Source organism: Felis catus, chromosome A2, assembly GCF_018350175.1.
Source record: "Felis catus isolate Fca126 chromosome A2, F.catus_Fca126_mat1.0, whole genome shotgun sequence".
In the NCBI taxonomy this organism is placed as follows: Eukaryota; Metazoa; Chordata; class Mammalia; order Carnivora; family Felidae; genus Felis; species Felis catus.
The window spans coordinates 149,105,181-149,122,586 of record NC_058369.1 but is presented as its reverse complement, the minus strand read 5'-3'; the positions used below and the strand labels follow the sequence as shown (position 1 = coordinate 149,122,586).

At 41.8% G+C, this 17,406-nt stretch overlaps 1 protein-coding gene across 6 annotated transcripts in view; it reads right to left on the bottom strand.

Annotated features, from left to right (window-relative positions):
* The window catches only part of EXOC4 (exocyst complex component 4), a 750,068-nt gene that overhangs the window by 649,432 nt on the left and 83,230 nt on the right, over window positions 1–17,406 (bottom strand). The window lies entirely within an intron of this gene.

The window sequence follows — 17,406 nt, the reverse complement described above, 5'->3', positions numbered from 1 at the left end:
TACACAGAATATGCTATTTCCCCAGCAATAAATTGGGCACTTTTGTAAGGATACTAATCCTTTTAGTCATGGAAAGCTGTGCCTACCACTCAAACGTATGGCCGAAGTCGCCTGAAAAAAGATACACACCTGCCGAGCAATCTGACTTTCACCACAGGGAGCAGCTTAGGCATCTGCATTATCTCATTTTTCATAGTGAGAGATGCTGGACACATATTATTACATCAATTTTATATACTCAAGGACACAAAATGAGGTTGCGAGGCAGCTGAGCCTAGAACAAAAGTTGATTTCCATGTCAGTGCATTTAGCCACGTACCTCTCGCTATAGTTCTAGAATGTAGATATGTATTCACAGATAGTTCGAAGCTTTATGTCAGGAATGCCAAGTAATTCCTCTATCACGGAGGCTTACAGCTGCACTGATCACCCAGGCTTCGAAGCGCCCTTTCCTCCTCTGAACTCGTATCTCATCCCACTTGTAAGGTGCTTATACGTGCCTCATAGATGTGACTCGATAAATGCGGGTCACAGGTATTTATATAGAGACATTCTAACTCCCTTCTTCACTATTAGTCTTTCGGTGTAGGAACTGCTTTATGCATCTCCGTATACTCAAGGGCATTTAAAACAGTGATCAGCAAATATTTGCTGAATTTAACGTGTATACCATGAAAGAGTCGAGAAAATTCGGCAATGTGACCTTTACTGTATATTGTGGGCTCTCGGTTTGAGATTTCCTAAGTGGACTTAGAAACCAGCCTGAAAAGTAGAAAAGGAAAAGCAAAAAAGCTTGTCAGCAGTGTCCATTAACAAGATTTTAGTGCCATAAATAAGAGGTGATGACTACAATTTCGTCAAAAGGTATAGCATATTATCCATTCCTATGGCTACTTTACTGCCCAATTACGATAATTAATGTGCCAGTGTGACAGCCAATAACTATCTTATGATAAAACCCTAATATCTGTTTGACGTTTTAATTCAGATGAGACAGAATCAATAAAAATTTATGTAGTACTCCCAGTTTAGAACACAAATAATCCAGGAATTGAACACTGTATTTATAAATAGGAGCCACTCTACCTTTGGAATTACTTTTTTTTTTTTTTTAATCTTTGAAAGGTCAAGTCCTATTTATGCTCACATACACCTAAAACAGTTCCTTCTCATCTGTGTTACTGAAGAAATTTTCAAATATCAGCAGAGGGGTACAAAGTGCAGGAAGACGTGCCTAACGTAAGAGCCGAAATAGCTAATTCATCGTAGGGAAATGATCTGCATAAAACAGATACCTGGCATCGTACAGAGTAAATTCCTGATGAAGTGAAGATTCTACTTTTCAAATATTTAAGCTAAGTATCTAAGTCTGTGGTTCCCAAACATCAATCCACGGACCACAGTGTACTTTTCAGTGATAGCAAAATAAGAAAAACAGAAACATATATTAACTTTTCACAAAAGTAAATTAATTTGGCATTTTGAGCACTCTCCTGATAGGAAAAATCTCCAGTTGCTTTCTGTCACGATGGCAATTACATTGCCAAAATGTCCTTGACAAAATTAAAACTGAATAACCTCGTATGATACCCTAACAGTTTTGAAGTCATATTGATCCAGGACATCCGGAAGCCTGAAGCACACTGGTGTCCAATTTCCCAACGGCACAAAGCTCCAGGTAAAAGCCTGCACACCAGCAACGAAGCAGAAAACGTTGGAAACGCAGTGGCTCCTCCGCATGGAGGAGCACTGCTGTCTGATCATCTCCAGGGCCACCAAGCTCCATGACTGCACATCTTGACTGCCGCTCAAGGACACGAGCAGCTCGGCAACCTGGGACAGTGCTCTATTTAGAAAAGAGACCCAGCAGGGAACTGAAGTGTAAGATGAGATCCATAGTATCTGTGAACATCATGGAAACAGCAGTCCTTTGATAAAATGCAGGCTCATTGCCAGCTTCTCTCATTCCTGGACAATCAAGGCCAAGACCGACCTGCTGTAGTATGACCATCATAGCCTTAACACAGGCCACACAGGGAAGAAGAAAGGGAGAAGAGAAGGGCTGGAAGTGGAAACATTCTACCAGCTCTACCTACATTTGAAACAGTGACCCATTTCAAGGAGAAGGATGCTCTCGTCTGCCTTACCACAGCATGACTATGGCAATATTTATAAAACCCGCGGTTCTTACAGCAACACTAAAGACATTTGTGCTGCAAATGATACCACCAGTAAAGTGAAAAGACAACCCACAAAATGAGTGAAAATATCTGAAAACCATTTATCTGACCAAAGACTTGTATCTAGAATACCTAAAGACTTCATACAACTCATAATAAAAAGATAAATAACCAAATTTTAACATAAAGAGTTTGAATATATTTCTCCAAAGAAAATCTACGAATGACCAATAGGCAAACAAAAGACATTCAACATCATTAGCTATCAGAGAAATGCAAGTCAAAACCATAAGATCCCATTTCAGCCCATCAGGATGGCTATTTTCAAAAAGACAAACAATAAAAAGTGTTGGTGAAGATGCAGAGAGAAACTGGAACTTTCCATACAGCGCAGGTAGGAGTGTAAAACAGTTCAGCTGCTCTGGAAACCTGTCACTTCCTCAAAACATTAAACATACAATTACCATACGAACCCAGGAATTCCATTTCTAGGGATAGCCCCGAGAGAAATTAAAAAATACACGTGCACAAAAACTTGTACACAAATGTTCATGGCAGCATGATTCCTAGTAGTAAAATATTATACTAGTAAAATTGTAAAAATGGAAATCATCCAAATATCCGTCCACTCCTGAACAAACAAAATGTGGTATATTCATACAATGGATTCTTATTTGGCTATCGACGGGAAAGAAGTGTGGGTGCATGCTACAATATGGAAGAATCTTGAAAACATACGTAGGTAAGTCACGGAAGATACGAATATTTATAAAAAATGTCCAGAACAGGCAAATGACAGAAAAAGAAAATATATTCATGGTTACTTCGGTGGGTGGGAACTGACTACTAAAGCATATGGGGATTTTTTATTACATTTTTTTTTAACATTTATTTATTTTTAAGAGAGAGAGAGAGAGAGAGAGAGAGAGAGAGAGAGACAAAGCACGAGTGGGCGAGGGTCAGAAAGAGGGAGACACAGAATCCGAAGCAGGCTCCGTCCGGGCTCTGAGCTGTCAGCACAGAGCCGATGCAGGGCTCGAACCCATGAACCATGAGATCACGACCTGAGCTGGAGTCGGACACTTAACTGACTGAGCCATCCAGGTGCCCCTATGAGGGTTTTTTGGTTGTTGTCTGGCAGGGGACAAAAATGTTCTGGAACTAGACAGCGATGCTGGTTGCACAACCCTGTGAATATGCTAAAAACCACTGTGTAGTATATGAATTATATCTCAATATGTCTATTTTAAAAAGAAACCCATCAGCTATGGCATTTGAGTGAGGACAGTAGGGCCCAAAACCTCCCTTGTAATGAAAAAACACATAAAACAGTGAAAAAGGAAACTGATGTCTTAAAAAGTAAAATATTAAGAAAATGGATTCCTTTGGAGTCTTGTTACAGGAGGACATTAACTTTTCTCTTTTGGTTCACTTGTTTTTTGTTTGTTCTTCCTGCTAATGTACATAACCTGTAAGAAATCAAAAGATTCAAATTCCTTCCCAGAATTGATAATTCTTACATTTCTTTATGGAAAAAAAAAGTCAACGTCTCCAAGTGTTCCCATCTGTAAAAACAAAGTATTAATTGATACCTTCTCTAGAGCTCTCACCGAACTGCTGGAAACAGCACAGTAGAAAATGGACAGAACTCGGTAGAGGAAAGGGCGTTCAGACCCTCTCTGTCTGGGTTTCTGGCCTGAGCAACTCTGAAGATGACGCTTACCTTTCCTGAGAGTGAGAGATGATTCAAATGAAGGCAGAAATTTGGAAGGAAGAAATTTGGTGGGTTTAGATCTGGTTCAGTTTAAGGTGTTATGTATTTAAGCACTTGGATATGCAAGTCTGGAGCTCAGGGGAGAGAATGACATTGGAAATTTTTAAAATGATAAACATTTGAGAGGATGAGATCACTCGGGGATAATATGCAAAGTAAGTAAGGCAGGCGAGGTCCACAGCCAACACTTCCCAAAATAGCAGCATTGAAAAGATGGTGAGGAAGGAGCTAGGGAGGAAGAACGAAGCCAGGAGAGAAAACTGTAGAAGACAAAGGAGAAGAGAAGCAGCCAAGCTACACGGAGGCCAGAGAAGGTAAGGACGGAGAACGTACGACTCACAGGTCCCAGCGACCTTGGCAAGAAGGATTTCTGAACTCGGCAGTGGGATGAGGAGTGAATGGCTAATAAGGAAAAAGTAACCAAAGTTAAAACGCACGCTTTGCGAAAGGCGCACCATTCCTCACCAACATATGCACTCCTTAAAAAAGAAAGACCACTCCCTCCCGATGCGCCGAAGAACAAGAGAGATTGGGAATCACTCACATAAATAGGACATAAATCCACACTGATCTGGCTCAATTTAAAGCCGGCAGAAATCAACTGAAACGAGTTAATATTCACAGACACTCTCCAACTGCCCACACAACACGAGATGGAGAAAACACGTCTTTTGCCTTCCGCTGCAGATATACTCAGGGTCACCCAAACACACAGAGCCCCGCTGAAATCATTCCCTACTCCCACCACAAAATTTAAATAAATAAGAGAAATAAGACGTTACACTGCAGATAGTTCAGCTGCTTAAATCGTATCAGGCTCAAGGCTTCACCACTAAAAGACAAAAGAACAGACAGAACCAATAAACTACCAGAGACTCCTTAGACCGAACTCAACGAGAAAAGGTCTCTTATACGAAGACGCCCAAGAATGTCGGAGATTAAAATTTCAATTAATTGCAATTTCTACCCTTCAGAAGAAAAGAACACACATTCTCTCTCACACACACACCACAGAGGTTATGTCTGGAGCCACAGAATAGGATGCCGTAACACCAACATGACATCACAGCGGGTGAAGGAAAATGTTAATCCCGGGATGGCAAGACAGTGTAAATGCCACTGAGAACCGTGGACTTGAAGCCTGCTCCCTGCTGCACGTCCGTGGGACCTTCAACACGTCAGGCAGGCCTTCCCAATCGCAGGCTCCTCAAACGCAAACTTCTTCGATTACCATTTCCTAATCACAGATGGTGAGAATTACATGCAAAAACTATGCAAAAGTATACTCAAAAAGCAACCCCGGAGGCTCCTGGGTGGCTCAGTCAGTTAAGTGTCCAGCTCTCGGTTGCGGCTCAGGTCACGATCTCACAGTTTGTGTGACTGAGCCCTGCATCAGGCTCTGCGCTGACAGAGCGGAGCCTGCTTGGATTCTCTCTACCTCTCTCTCTGTCTCTGCCCCTCCCCTGTCTCTCTCTCCATCTCTCTCTATCCCTCCCCTGCTCATTCTGTCTCTCACTGCCCCTCCGCTGCACTCACTCTCTGTCTCAAAATAAATAAACTTAAAAAGAAAAACAAACCTAAAACAACATAAACTATTTTCTGTACCTTTAACAGTCACCATCTGGAGGGGGTGGGACGTGCAGAAGACACAAGAGATGCTCCAGATGTTTCCATGGCCCAGCTGCGTCTCTGTCCCTCCCACAGCTCAGTTAGTAAAACCCGGCTTGTATTCCGTGACATGTTCCAGCATGATCCCAATAAAACTCCCTCTTTAATTTAGTTGGAGTTGGGGTCTGTCACTGGTAACTAATGGAGGCCTAACTCACAGAATAAGAGCCAATTCCTTCATTCCTCTGGGATTCTATAATCCCTCCAAAAAGAGATGCTCCCAATGGACGGAGAGAAGTGACAAAATAGTGACACGCATGGCCTCCCAGACTAGAAAGTAAGGACAGAGTCCTTGGTTAATGCTTCCTTATAACCACCCGCCTCCCCCAACACATGGCCCAATGCCCAGAATGGAAACAGTCGAATGTTGTGGGTGCCCCGGCTCAGGGGTAAAGGAATGAGCAGTTTAGAAGGTGGCAATATTAGGAGAAGTCTAGGATCAGAGACACTGACCAGGGGTCCTCTGCATGGGGCTGGTGGCTAAAGGTGTCACAATGGAAGCAAGCTCTGAAACAGCAGGGCTGAAGTAGGAGGGGAAAGAGAATGATGACCACAGGGGACGAGGGCCATGACAAAGACCACTACGCCCACCACAGACAGACACACTGATCCCATGCTGGGCACTGTGCAAAGTGCTGTGCTTGGATTAGCTCATTTAAACCTTTGGATGACCCCGTGAGGAAGGTGCCGCTTTTATCCGCATATTACGGACCAGGAGACGACAACACAGATAAGGTGCAAGCAAAGCCCTCGGTTGTAGAGGATGTTCCTTTTCAGGGGTATTAGAAAAAAAAAAAGGAAGTCATTTTTCAGAAGGGGCCAAAGAGGTATCAGCACTGTACAAGGCCAAGGAAACCGGACTGGAAAGAGTGTCAGTGGAACAGTCTATACCTGCCTCTACCTTCTCACTGCAAACTGGTTTCTGTCCCCGGCACGCTACTAAAACAACTCTTGCAGAAGTCTCCCACATTCATTTTGCTCCATCTCAGAGACACCCTTTCTTTAAATAAGTACAGCACTGGTTTCTACGGACTACTCTCAATCCTCCTGGAAACACTGCCTCCCGCTGGTCCACAACGCGATACTCCTCGGCTCTCCTCCTCCCTCTGGTTGCTCCTCCTCGGGAACCTCTTCCTCTCCTGAATGGCTGTGCACTCCTCTCAATCCTCACACTCCCTCTGGGTGAGCTCGCTCCGCACGGCCTTCGATTTCCCACCTACTAACGATGCCTAAACCCATCTTCTGGCCAGTTCACTCTCCTGAGCTCTGGACCTCAAACCTCACAGGTCTCAAACAGAACTCATCCTATCGCTCCCCAAACCTACTCCTCCGCGGCCCCTACACCAGTGAATGGTACCACCTGCCCCAGCAAATCACCCTCACCTTTCCTCCCCCAGATCCAATCAGTGACCACGTTCCTCTACTTCTACTCCTGTGCTCTCTCTCAGATGGAGCACGGTGCTCCAATGCCACTGCTACCCTGCTAATGCAGGCCATACCATCCACAAAAACACCCTTCAAACTGGTCTGCTTTCCTCCGGTCCTTCCCTCCCCCTCTCTAGACTGTATACTAATAGAGGGTAAGAACTGTGTCCAATTTATCACTGTATTCCAATATTTACCATAATGTTCAGCATATGATAGGCAGTATGTATTTGTTGAAAGAATGAAAAAAATGAGCTCTAGCAGGTCGGGGAGAGAGGGAGAGAGGCCTGGTTATAGATAACAAGGTGAGAAAACACGTGTTACAAATTATAATCTCCTGGTTTTATTTTCTATGTTTTATAGCCTCCTAGTTTTAGAAGCCCACGATAAAAAAAAATATTCCACATGTAACTATCCTCTCAAAAAGATAACCTTACCAACCTTAACATGAGAATCAAAAGAAGTATAGTTCAAGCTGAAAGATACACGCACTCAGAGCTAACATTAATAATACTGTAATAAAATCCATTTTGTGTTAAAAAAGAAAAAAGAAAAAAGAAACACATAAGTCTCAAGTTGAAGAAAGCGCTTGTTCTTCAAACATACATGCGATGTCCCTGGCAGGTTTTTAAAACAGCCCTCTTATAAGTAACATGTTACTTATTTCCCGATCTTGCACTAACCTCCCACCTGCAGCCACCCCAATCTGTGTCGCCAAGAAACAGAAGGAGAAAATGTGGAGGAACAGGTACAGTTGCAAGGGGCAAGAAGTGTCTATGGTCTAGAGCTGGATCATCAAGCTGTGAAAAATGCTCAACATTTAAGGTGAGATACGACTATCTGAATCTAAACTTAACATCCAGGGAACCTTGAATTAGTCATTTGGCTGGAAAACCCACGCCTGCAGCCAAGAAGCTGCCTTACTCGGTCACGAAGCAGACACACACACGAGGTAGAAAATCGGTTCCGTTCTACCACTTATCTGCAGAGACTTTAATATCAGGGTTCTGCATTTTCCCACTGACAGACCAAGGCAAACACCACAGAGTATTTATTTTCCTACCACTATGCTCCAAAAGATAAGAAGAGACTGAACTCGGAGCTTAGGTCTTACATGAAAAAGGAAAAGAAATTGATCATCAATTATTTCCTATCAAAACGGTCTCAGTTTTACATGTCTCTACCTCACATACACAGTTTCATAATAGGCTTGGCTGAACTAGCAGTTTTCTTTTCAAACAGGACAGAGACCCCTATTTAATCTTCAGGGTTATCTAATGCCTACTTTTAAAGGCAGAGATAAGTTTTGCCACTTATTAATAACAATCTTCATGTAAAAAGAAGTTACTATTTGAGGAGTGCTGACTAATTCTCCATCTGTGCAATGAAAAGAACGGGAAAAACCATTAGCAACATAGAAAGACACGGAGCAAAAGTAAGAACCCTGAGCTGGGCCCCAGCTCTGGCGACTCTCCTCCTGTGTCACTTCCCTGTCAAGTTGGCCTCTTGTGCTCGGTTTCTGAACTCTCAGTACACAAGCGCAAATGAATTTTTAATTCTAACAGAGGGCAAACTAATGACTAAAATTAGAAAACAGACCCAGGCCTTCTTCCTTTTAATTAAAGTATCAGGGTCATTTTTTCCACAGCCTTTCCCAGGATAACCTCCTCGGTTGCAGGTGCTGGGAATGCTGGAAGCCACTTGCCCAAGAGTGAAACTGGATCACGATCTCACACCGTACGCAAACATCAACTCTAAATGGGTTAAAGACCTGAACGTGGACCTGAAACCATAAAACTCTTAGGAAAAAACAGAGGTAAGAGCTTTGACATCAACCAGCCTTGGCAACGATTTTTTGGATCTGACACCACAAGCAAAGGCAGCAAAAATGAAAACATACAAGTGGGACTACATCAAATTAAAAAGTTTCAGCACGGCAAAGGAAACCCCCACCAAAATGAGAAGCTGCCTACAGGATGGAACAAAATATGTGCAAATGACACATCTGATAAAGAGTTAATATCTAAGATTTTGGGGCGCCTGGGTGGCTTAGTCAGTTGAGCATTTGACCCTTGATATCAGCTCAGGTTGTGATCTCGCCTCGCGGTCATGAGATCAAGCCCTATGTTGGGCTCTGCAGTCAGGCTTCCTGGGATTCTCTCTCCCTCTCTCTCTCTGCCCTTCCCCCACTCATTCTCTCCCTCTCCTTCCCTCCCTCTGCTTCTGCCTCCTCTCCCCTGCTTACTCTCCCTCTGTAAGATAAAAAAAATTCAAATAAGGGGCGCCTCGGTGGCTCAGTCGGTTGAGCATCCGACTTCAGCTCAGGTCACGATCTCGCGGTCCATGGGTTCGAGCCCTGCGTCGGGCTCTGGGCTGATGGCTCGGAGCCTGGAGCCTGCTTCCGATTCTGTGTCTCCCTCTCTCTCTGCCCCTCCCCCGTTCATGCTCTGTCTCTGTCTCAAAAATAAAAACGTTAAAAAAAATTTTTTTTAATAAATAAATAAATAAAAATTCAAATAAATAAATAAAAATAAGCAGAGAGCTAAATATTAAGACATTTTTCCAAAGAAGACATATAAATGACCAAAAGGTACATAAAATGGTGCTCAACATTACTCATCACCAGGGAAACGCAAATCAAAACCACAATGAGATACCACACCTCACACCTGTCAGAATGGCCTTTAACAAATGACAAGAAAACAAAAACAAAAAAATATGAAAAATAGTATGAGAAATAGTATGAGAGCTTCTCAACAATTTAAAAATACAACTACCACATGATCGAGCAATTCCACATCCGAGTATCTATCCCAAAGGAAATGAAAACAGGATCTCAAAAAGATGTCTGAGCTCTCATCCTCACTGCAGTGCTGCTCACAACAGCTAAGACAGGACAACTTCAGTGTCCATCAATGGATGAACGGATAAAGAAGATGCAGTGTGTGTGTGTGTGTGTGTGTGTGTGTGTGTGTGTGTGCACGTTCAACAGAATATGTTTTTGTGATGAGAAAGAGGGACATCCTGTCATCTGTGACAACCCTCATAATACTTGAGGGTACTATGATAAGTGAAATAAGTCCAACAAACACAAATACTGTACATTCTTACATACGTGTAATCTAAAAAAGCCAAACTCAAAGAAACAGACTGGAATGGTATCTGCCAGGGGCTAGGGGTAGAGAAAATGCGGTGACGGTCAAATAGTATAAACTTCCAGCTCCAAGATGAGTTAAGTTCTGGGTAGCTAATGTATAGAAGGTGACTGTAGTTAATGCCATATTATACACATGAAAATAGCCAAGGGTGGATCTTAAGCTCTGACCACAAAAAGGAAAATGGTATTCAATTGATGTGATACAGCTGTTAGCTAATGCTACAATGGTAGTCATTTTGCAACATATGAGGGTGTCCTTATATATTGTTCTACATCTTAAATTTATGCCATGTTGTAGGTCAACTACACCTCACTAAAGCTAGGGGGAAAGCACCTCTCCCCCATTCCAAAATAATATTCATCAGAGTGGAACAATAGAAAAATTATCCATAAAGCCACTTCTCAGCGATACCTGAAGATGCTAGGTGTGTATTTTTAGTACAAGAATGTGCAAGGTCTCTAGGGGAGTTACTCAGGTATCTAAGTCATCTGTTTAATTCTCACGCGAGCTAATTAAGACCCATTTACTCTGTGGCTGCTGATCATACTTCCTAACATGTCCAGCTATCTCTGAGAGGCCTGTCATTGATCACCACGGGGGGTCGGGGGGGGGGGGCAGGGAGAATGGATACGTCAGTGCAAATACCGCCTTTCTCCCGTGGAAAAACAAAATCAGCCCAGCAAGGGGTCAGGAGCATCATCTTTATGTAAGACAGAAGGCAAACTTGCACAATGAAAAGACAGTGCTTCCACTCCTCTTTCTACCACCACCAACTGCTGAGTTATTTGAGCGTTCCCATTTCCTTGGGCAAATCTGGGATTAATAATAATGTCCCTACCTGTGATGACGCCAATAGTGAGGCTCACTCAGGTGAGATACCGGATGACAAACTGCTTTGCAAAGCATAAATACCACCAAACTACCAACCGGTGTGATATCTGTAATGTTATAAAGAGTGTTCTCGAACTTTGGCATGCATGAGAATTACCTAAGGCAAGACTCCTGTGGGCCCTGCACCCAGAGATTCCAATTTAATCACCCCTCCCTTTCTAACTTTCAAATGGCATTGGTGACGCTGATCTTTCGGTATGCAGTGTGGGGATTTTTTTTTTTTTTAAATTCACAGCCCCTTATTTAAAAATCACCTTTTTGGCAACTTTTTCTTATCCATTCATTAAACTTCTTGGGCATTTAGTATGTGCTCAGCCCTATATCAGGCTGCAAACACAAAGTTAAGCCCCCTTTTACAAAAATCACAATCCGATGTGATTAGAGACCATGATAATGGAATGGGCCAGGAGTTAGAAGAGCCCATAAGGTGTGACATCCCAAGGGATCCCACCGTCAACATCAACGAGGAAAGACTGTCATTTGACACAAGTTTTTTGTCCGTGTGTTTCTTCAACGAAAGACCTAATGTCAGTTTGAATGTGGAATACCTTCCATCGAACACCAAGTGCACAGAAAATAAGACCTAAGGCAGCTCCCACTATCTGCCACATAGAGGAGTGGTCCTGACGCAGCGTGATAGCTATCACCTAAATGTTATCAATATCCCATGAAACAGATTTTACCCGTCATCCCTACAACTGGCATGATCCCTAATTGGACCCTGCAAACCCTACAAAACAAGAGAAATCAAAAGCAGCTTTTGTTTTTATTACCCTGACAAATATAAAGATGTAAACGATGTGACATTAAGCCCTGTCCCATTTAGCCAAACATGTTTACAAGAGAGTAATGAACATTACTAATTCACCTGATATGTTATGAAGCTATTACCAATTTATTTATTAAGTCTTACTAGAACCTACAGAGGTTTGGAACCAGTACCATGTTCCGTGGTAATAAAGTTTATGTTTTAGTTAACAATTGGTATATTAAGTCCCACATGTAAAGAATTAACTCCTTTCATCTGTTCTAAAAATATTGCAATAAAGCTGCAGGGGATATATTCTAGTCGAAGAATAGTGGGATTTCTTCTGTATGTCGCTAGTTCATCCTATCTATCCATCCTTCAGTGTTTAACAGTTGAGTATATTTAAAGCATGTTCTCACTGATATGTGTAATCAAAAGGAGAGATTTAATCAAATGATACCATAATCACTGAAGTTAAATTTACTTGCTTCCCGCTTGCTTTGATTCGAATTAACTACTCATCTAAATTACATCAAGGCCCTCCCTGATTCCAAGCATGTCCAGGTGCTACGTGTGGTGCCCGGGAATGGCCTCAAGCAGCCACAAGGACAAATGCCTGACCTTGCTGCAACGCTGCTCCAAATGACTTTTCGGTCGAATACAATGACCAATCCCACATAATCCTACATTTCAGATACTTAGGAGAAGAACTACTAATAGAGAAATAAAAAATGAAAGGCAATGCTACTTCTTTGAAAAAAGAAACATATGCCTGACTCTAGCCACAGATCTGAATGAACCATGAGAAGTGTTTCATTTGTCTTTCCATAAACACTGCATTTGAACGACAAAACTAATCTTGGGGACTGAGCCTTTAGACTTCCTTACAGACAGAATTACCGTGTAAGGATGCCCTATTGTATCAGTATGCCCTCATTCCAAGTTCTGACCTCTGAGTTTTAAAAATATTCTTAAAGCTTATTTTTATTTTTTTTTTTTAGCTTTTAGAGCAGTAATTCAATGATTTATGCAAACCTCCCAGGCTTCACTGACTGACAAACCAGGGGGGAAAAAATAGTTTTAGGAAATGAGGCAAATACCAACCTTGAAAAAAAAAACATGACCATAAAGTAAATGATTCAGTGTTAGAATTATTCTGCAAGCATTCAGCTCACACTCACAATCAATTACATGGCAGATACATAGAAGACACAAATGAAAGGGGGCATACAGCCCATTATAATACAGTTCATTAGTGTTATATCCGCTTAAAAGTGGTGTGGCCACTCCTTCAGATTCCAGATGTATCAAAGACATAAATATTAAAAATGAGACTACATAAATACCAGAAAAAAGTTGAGAAATTTTACTTATACTCTAAGAGTGGGGAATATCTAAGTTTAACACAAAACTCAGAAGGTTTGAAAGAAAACACTGATAAATACAGCCTCATTGAAACAAAAACTGTAATATATAATGCCTACATGGCCAGATATCATAAACAAAGTCAAAGGAGAAAAAGTGAGGGGAAATTATAAAATAAATCTCAAGGAACTAGTTTTCTTAATAAATAAAGAGTTCCCACAAGTCAGTAATAATAATAATAATAATAAATACCAGAAAAGTAGATAGTTTGCTGAAAAGGAATAAACATTATTTGAACTCTGTATTATTGAAAATTACAAATTTTAAAAAGGAAAGAGAACAGGAAAATAAACTACCCTGTATCTAGAACACTACTTCAGGAAATATCATTTACAGCTAATAATATATTATCTGTATCTCCACCCACTCTCAATTCAGATTATTTTGAAGTAATATATTCAGATACAACCCAGGTATCATAACAAAAAAATTTTTTACACAAATGTCAAGTTCAACCTCACTCATATTAACAACAACAACAAAAAAATGCAAATCAAAACCACCTTGGAAATACCATTTCACCTATCAGCTTGGCAAAGATAAAAAAAATGTTTGATAATACAATCTGTTGGCAAGGGACTACAGAAACTCTCAAACATTGCACGACATGAGAACTTGGTATTAAGAAAAGCACACTGGCAATAATTATCAAAATCGTATCAACCACAGAGGTCAGCACAAACTTTGAAAATGCTCTATGGAGAATCTAGCGGCTTTCCTTCCCCCATCTTCTATATGGATGCCAAGCTAACTGCACCGCTGGAAGCACAACTGATAGGTGCTATCAGTGAAAAGAGCTTGAAAACAACTATTATAAAACACAGGAGCTGCCTCACTTTATCTAAAACCACACAAGAAACACCTCAGTGCCCACTCAGCCAGACCAGGTCAGGTGTCCGTGGTTATACACTCTCACGGCACGCTCTGTTCTTCCTCTATAGCACTTCATTCACACAGTTTGTAATAATATACTTACTGAACAGTTCTTTGACTAATGCCTTTACTTCCCTCTAGACTTTAAATTCTATAAGGACAGGGACTATGTCTTATTCGTTTGGCATTTTATCCCAGTGTCTGGTCCATGGTACATATTCAGTACACGTGGAATTCACGCTTTCGTTCAACAAATATTCACTATGGGTCAAGTGGGTACTGTGATACTTTCTGGAAATAAGGTGATAGGGCTCTGAGCAAGGCAAATCCATTCTCCCTCAAGGCTTCCATTCTAGAAGCAGTCAGAAAATAACCAAACACACACAGCCACACACATACATCATAAAAGGTAATCTAACGGTCACGATCCAGTCGGCCTGCCGACAGGTATTATATTTTTCCGTACTGATACCCCCAGTAGGCATTTTCATTTTTAATGATTTTTTTTCTGATGAAAATAACTTTAGTACTTTAATTCTTAAATAATGAATTTATTTCTTACTAGACTTCCTAACAGTTACAAAATAGAGGGGGGGAGATCTACAACCTTATTATCCAAACACAACTACTTTTAGCGTGAAAGCAGATTTCTTTCCCGTGTCTTCCACAAACCTTTCTTTCCTATCACAGTGAGCACAGAATATGCAATGTTCTCTTTAGCTCTCTTTAGATCAGACACTGAAGCTCCCTTCATTCGTAACCAAGATGGAGGAACACGGCAAAAGGACCTTCCAAAAGGAAAAAAGGTCTCCATAACCCGCCACGGCTTCCACGGACTCAGTCCCTCCTGCCCTCTCCAAGACCAGCAGGTTTACCAAAGTGGAGCAGCCCTGCACTGCCTCTTGCACGATCGGCTGCCTCCACATTGAAAAAGGACCATTTTCAAATAGATGGAAGAGCTGCCTCACGCACACCAATCACTGTCTTTTCCCACATCTTTCTTTCCTCCGTCATCTTTTTTTATTTTTTTTTAAATTTTTTAACATTTATTTATTTTTGAGAGAGAGAGAGAGAGAGAGAGAGAGCATGAGCGGGGGAGGGGCAGAGAGAGAGAAGGAGACACAGAATCTGAAGCAGGCTGCAGGCTCTGAACAAACTGTCAGCACAGAGCCTGACACGGGGCTCGAACCCACAAACTGTGAGATCATGACCTGAGCCGAAGTCAGATGCTCAAGCGACTGAGCCACCCAGGCGCCCCTCTTTCCTCCATCGTCTTAACGTTGCACCTTTGAGAGGATTTTATTTCTTTTAGCTCTTCCTCATGCTTTTCCTATTTGTTAATTATTAAAGAACTTCTTCCAGCTTCTTAGGCTCAAAAATGATATGAAAGGCTCATGAGCTAGATTTGAGGAAAGAATCAACAATTAGGCAGCAGGAGATGGAAGAAATCGGTAAGGTGCTGCGCAGACTGGAGACCACATTCAGCATCTGAAACTGAAGACCCCGGCTGCCTTTCTGAGGAAATTATGGGTAGCGAGAGCTTCCGGGAGATTAGCAAAAAGCACATGTTGCCCTAATGTTTATATCGAGTTGGCAACAAGACCATCTGAATATTTTTCTTCAAAAGTAAGTAGAGGTTTATGGACACCACCCAGATTACGAATGAATGAAAGGAGTATCTCTCCTACACACAGACAACAGGTCGTCGGGAGCGGGGGGGTCGGGAAACAAGTGGGTCACCGAAGTGATTTTTACAAACTGGCTGAGGAAGTATCCTGGCTCTCTCTGCAGGAAGTGAAACATGACCATTCAGTAGCCTGGTTCCTTCTACTTTTCCAGAAGAATAGCACACCATATAAATTCTCTTTCCATAAAGACAAATGAAAACAGGCCTGCAATGCATCACAACCAGAATATATTTAGTAAGATGATGCTGAACAATAGACTTTTAAGAAAAGTTACAGTAATGGTGTCTTGCCTCACGGCAGCATTTATATGCTTATGATCTGAAAGAGGTTATTTCACTGGGGGGGGTGAGGGAAAGAACGTGCATAGTGGGGAAAAAGGATTTGTGGCTCTTTTTGCCTACACCCCAACTTTAAGAAAAACAGATTCTGGTAATTTAGCATAAGACGCCCTGGATGGTAAATAATATGAAGCTTTGCGACTTGACTTCTTTCTAAGATAAATGCCACTAACACATCCCAGTACAGTTTAATGAACACAAAGTACCATGCAGGCTGCAAGGGATAATCTGACAACATCCCTTCTAAAATTTTCAGCCTCTGGAAGTAACAGTGCCAATCACTTTTGAATGACGTTCCCAAGGTCACTAATTGGTGAGTTTTAAAGCATTTGAAAGCACAGAGCCCTCACAGACCAGCATGAAACTATCAGTCGTTTGGAATCCCAGCCCAAGACTTTCATCTTTGATCTCCAAGAGGAGTGCTTCACCCCAAATGTTTGCTTTCTCTGTATTATTCTACCTCACCATAGTTTCGGCCCAGTTTTTCAGATCCGGTCATTTATAAGATGGGATCATGTGATACACCAGAAACCAGGGCAAGCAGCTGGTTTACTTTCCAGTGTCGAATATACCCTACCCACAACAGCCTCTAAATACGGACGACAACAAAACTTAAAGAGGGTCGGGGGGAGACCCTGCTGCTGACTCATTCCTCACAGGGAAACAGTTATTATTTCCTGGGGCAGTATGCTGAATTTCCACTTCCATAGCTGTAATTTCTACTTGTGAATTCTGGAACGGGCTTAGGAATGGAAGAGGAAGAGGTCAAAATCCTATGAAAGACACATTGCTTTTAAGGGTACTGTAATGAGATTTGCAGAAAAGTTATTGATCCGTGCCCTTTCGTTTCCTTTTCAATATACCCGATAGTCATGTTATTTCCCTATGAAAGTTCAGGGTATTCATCTAGGGACTTGCAGCAACAGGGCAAATAGCAAGCCAGACCAGAATTCTGGAGTGTTCATTAGTAAGGAGGCAAAAGGTCTTCACGGAAATCCAGGCACAGGGCAAAGAAAGAAGAAAAGCAAAGTTCAATTGAGAACCATTGCCCAGCCTCTCTGGATCACAGGGTGAATCAAAGAACATGGAAGTCGAGGAAGGAGGCAAGAATAAACAAACGCGCGCATTCACATATATGTATGCATGTGATAGTTCTTGCTGGCGCCACTTGACTAAACGCTAATCATAAGATCTCACCTAGACCAAGCAACCCTCTAAGACAGGGATTCTTTTCTTCA